The sequence below is a fragment of the Grammomys surdaster genome, unplaced genomic scaffold (genome assembly GCF_004785775.1).
Source record: "Grammomys surdaster isolate TR1022 unplaced genomic scaffold, NIH_TR_1.0 125982, whole genome shotgun sequence".
Classification (NCBI taxonomy): domain Eukaryota; kingdom Metazoa; phylum Chordata; class Mammalia; order Rodentia; family Muridae; genus Grammomys; species Grammomys surdaster.
Window position 1 is genome coordinate 1,521,249 of NW_021620798.1, and position 4,902 is coordinate 1,526,150.

Genomic DNA, 4,902 nt, shown 5'->3' on the forward strand with positions numbered 1-4,902 from the left:
CTTATTTTGTAACTATTATAGTTCATACAGGAATAATCTCCATGGATGATGAATCTAAGGTTGAGATAAGGAGAAGTGTTATAAGGAATGCTGTTAGATCCAACCCAATTAAGTCTGCTCTCTTTTTTTTTTCTTTTTGTGGAGGACAGTACTCTCATGATGCTTGGCAGATATTTGGACAAGGACAAACAGTTGATGTTCATGGGTGTGTTCTGGTGTGGGAGGCAGTGGAATGATGTACTATGCACAACATGCCATTAGGGAATGTGGACAGCTTCAGGGAAGCAGGCTGTCGGCATACTGTGGAGTTTGGAGGTGAAATACATACTTGTAGGAGGAGGGAGACCTTAGGGGACATGCTTTGCTCTCCTGTTCTCTAGCCTGAAGCATTGAACCAGTTGAGTGTGAGACTCAGAGAGAGCCGTGGCTACAGGACCAAAAGGAGGAAGTTGGATTTGACAGTAGATCAGAAGGCAAGCTCCTAGCATCGGGGCCTAAGGTTGAGCAAAGTTGGAAGCAATGGTTGACCTGATGCCAAATCCATCTAAGATTAAACATGATAATACCACCACGACTAGGCCATAATGGTACTGGTCCTGGAAGAAGGGCGAGTCTGCTTGTCAGGACATTGGTTTGAAGAGAAAGCTTTAGGAGCAGAAAATGGGGTACGTTTTCACATGCTTAGAGGAGGCACAAGGTAAGGGCTACACTCAATGGTAGAGATTCACAGAGGCCTTGGGAAGAGTAAATTGCTCATTTTGAAAATAATTTATCTTTTTATCAATCATTTTACATATTTACATACGAGTGCACAATTCTGCCCTTTTTTGGTGTTTATACTCAATAATTAAATTCTGTAATTAGAAGTTAAGCTCCTTTCTTTGCATAGTGAGCATTCTGCTGGGGGTTAGTATGCTAGGCCACGTGGCCACCTAGAATTAAATGCTGTTTTATTACAGCCTATGGAATAATAGGTTTCACCTAATAGTAAAGATTTTCTCTGGCTCCTTCAAAAGCCTCTCAATTCACAAATTCAAGGTAAACCTGTTTTTTCCAGCATAAAGCTTCACTCTTTGTTACGCTTTAATAGACCAATGTGACCCTGAATTGTGGACTCTAAGTTTCCTTTATCTAGCTTACATTTGCTGGGTTAGCTGGAGCAGGGGGCAGATGTGGAGGGGAAGCCGGGGGAAGGGTGTGGAGGAGGGAAAGGACAGGGACTGTGGTTCCAATAAAAAGGAATCATTATGTGCAGTGAAAGAGGTTTTCAAACCTCAGTTTATCCAGACTGTAATCAGCACAGTAGTTCTGGAAAGGAGTATAAAACACAATTATATGTGATTCCGAGATCTGATTTTCAACCAATCCACTTCTGAATGGAAGACAGCAAGCGCAGGTGGGCTGTGGGGGCTTCTGTGCAGTCAGCACCTGTCCCCACTCAGTTGTCACATAACGGATCACAAAAAGAGTTTAGGGACCCTCTGAATAAAGGAATCTTTTGTAGCAATCAATTCATACAAACCAGGCATTGAAACATATCTAAAGAAAACAAAGTTCAAGTTTTCAGTGGCACCCTCCCCTTGTCATGGACCACACTCATGGACGGCGGGGTCAGGAATTTGCCTTCCATGCTTAGTTTAATTTGCTGTCACTTTCAAACTGAGCCACTTGAGATGGGCCTGATGACCTCTCTGTCCTGGAACTTCTATGAAACATTTTGATAGCCAGCTCATTGAAATGGCATATGAGGCGGTATGAGAAAAAGCCTAGGACGACATCTAGCACACAGTAGGCACGAGGCACTTCTTTTTGTGTCTCAGCTGTGGGCTGAAGCTTCAGCACTAAGAAATTCCTATTCTTACAGGGCCATGGCAGGACCAGGTGTGACTTGATTTTCAAAAATGCATGTACAGAGCTGGGTAGACAAAAGCCCCCTTTCAGCTACCGCTTCAAGATGACCATGCTCCATATGGTTTCACCTGCTGCGCTCTATTCTAATTGCAATCAGAATGGATCTCATTAGGGTTACAATGGCCTGGAAAAAAATGAAGAGTGGTTACCAGGGCTCACTCCCTGGGCCTCACAGCCAGGCAGTCCAAAAAGAAGCAGGGTCAAAACATTTTCTGTAATTACACTGCCCAACACAGCACCCCAAGGATGTTGGGAATGTAATAAATAGCCTTTGAGAATTTTGCTTTCTTTCTGACAAGTATTTATTACAAATAAGCGAGGGCCTGTTTCAATGGCAATGGACATTTCCCCAGCCCCACCTCCTTCACAGACACACACACACACACACACACACACACACACACACACACACACACGCTTTCCAGCTTGGTGTGAGGGACCAGCTTGCAATACTGTGGGAGCACTAGCTGCAGGCCTCCTGCCTGGAGGCACAAAGAATTTGTAGTGACTTATTAGATTTTTCTAAATCATTCAAAAAAGAAACCCAACTGTACTTTATATATGAATCCCTATTAAGAGATACCTTTTTGTTTTGTGAGTGTGCGGAATGGGAGCATTGATCATAATTTACGTGGAAGACCAATTAAAGGGTTCACTGTAATGCTCATTGGGTGGTAGGCAATAAACCCGACTCTCTGGCTATCTGCAACCATGAGTAAGTAATAGATTTGGTAAAGGACTGTGGTTTTTTCCATAAATAAGAGTTGGGGAAGTGACTCACTCTGTAAAGTGCACTGGGTCCTGTCTTTGATCCCCAGCATTCTTGTAAAATCCAGGCCTGGTGGTCCACGCCTGTAGTCCCAGTGTTGTGGAGGCCTAGAAAGAAGGGACCCCTGGGGCTTGATGCCTAGCTATTCCAGCCAGTGAGAAAGCTCTTGGTTCGATAAGGGACCATGTCTCAAAAGGTACATTGGAAAAATGATTGAGAAAGTTATCTGGTATAGATCTCTGGCTTCCATATGCACATGTATGCCCATGCACAGACACATGAACAAATACACAGATATACAAACAGCTAAGAACTAGGAGTCTCAGGCATAATTTAAGCCTGCTACATCCTTGTCTAGAAAATAACAACAAATTCTGAAAGCAATAACAAATTCTAAAGAACAAATGTACTTTAATATTTAACAGCATGTAGATATTTAATAAAACATGTCTTTTATAGTCTAGTAGTTGTTCAGTTCATCTACCATCTATCTATCCTTGTAGCCATTCAAACAATTTAATTAGATACTTGCATTATGGTTGTTTAATGTTGTGTCTTTTCTAACTAATAGTAATTTTCAAGAATAAGTAAAAATATCCTTTACTTTCCCTGAAGATTTTATATTAACAAATTGTTCTTTGACAATTTCATACCTGCTTATAATGCATTCTGATTACTGTCGCTCCTCATCTGGATATTTTAAAATGATTTTTATCTATTTTTTTTGTGTGTGTGTATGTGTTCGTGCCTGCCTGCATGTGTGCATGTGTGAAGATAAGAGATCAGCCTTCAGGAGTCCATTCTCTCCTTCCACTGCGTGGGTTCATGTCGTCAGGCTTACAGCAGGAGTGGTTACCTGCTGAGCTGTCTAGCTGGCTCTCACCCTGTGTTTTCTATGGAAGGCCAGGGTTTTATGCTGCTGTTCATGTTCCATTTGCGGTGTGACTCACTGCTCCAGCGTCAGCAGCCTTTGTACTACCAGTGCCTGGCTTTATTTTTCACAGCAAAGGCCTTAATCCACTTGCTTAGCTCGTTCCTTTCATTCTAAGCACCACCTGTGTTTGCTGCGGCTGCCCCCTTGTTTCATATTTTTTTTCCAGAAGGAGATAGCTTTTCATTTCTGTATGGGCAGTGGGAGTCCTAGATGGACCAAGCTGCATTTACATCCCTGGGGTCCTATGATGTGGCAAGTCCCTAGGGTCCTTTTATGAAGATGCACTAAGATTATCAACTCCTCCCCTCCCCTCTCATCATGTACAAAGGAAGCTTGGTGGTAAAGTACCTCAGGAAGTCAGAAGCCATAATGAGACAGCAGAGAATGGAATATGGCCATTTTGATATCCTGATAGAAAAACTTGGTCTGTAGAGGAGATGGTATAACCTGTGGAGAAACACAGGGTGGTAGAGATCTCTAGTCCATCTTTGGGGTTTCATTTCCTTCTTCCCTTGTGGAGTTGCCCTCCCAAAGAGCTATAGAGAGGCAATGGTGTCTTTTGGGCCAAGCTTCATAAGAAAGAGCTATCATACTGGGAAAGAAAATAATCTGTTCAGATGGAGCAAGATTAGAGGGAACTTCCGGTCCAGTTTGTAATGCTTGTAGCATTACAGTCATTAATAACTAAGTAGTAATAATTTTGGAATGGCAGTAGCAGCATCCATAGTGGGTTTCTAACCCCAGGCTGAGAAAAGCCATCCACTGGAGAGATGCTTCAAGCAATGTCAGCTCAGGAGAGTAGAATGGGTCCCAGGGTCATGAGGATAGTCTGAAATTAAAATTTTATTGAGCACCTATTATATGGTATGCATTGTGTTAGGTTCTGTTCCAGCTCTTCTTGAGGCAGAGTATGCTGGGTTGTACTACTTTAGACATGTTAAAATTAGTCGGATTTGACAGTGATAGCCTAATTCATCCACAATTCCTCACCAAAACACTACCTAATGATTTAATCTGTCAAAGATAATCTTTTTCTAGTTTTAGGCTTACTAATTGATTTAAATTTAATTTGTGCCAGGACAAAGTAGTGTCCTGGTGGATTTGACAATCAGATACCAGTACGGACAGCACAAGCAAGAAAGGCATAACCATCGAGAATTATCTTACATTTTATGGATACACACACACACACATATATATACATATATACATATATACATATATACATATATACATACACACACACACACACACACACACACACAAATATATATATATATATATATTT

The 4,902-nt window shown here is 41.7% G+C and overlaps 1 pseudogene; it reads left to right on the top strand.

The window, feature by feature from the left end:
• The first annotated feature begins 584 nt into the window (after positions 1-584).
• The window catches only part of LOC114609740, a 108,874-nt pseudogene continuing 104,556 nt past the window's right edge, over positions 585-4,902 (top strand).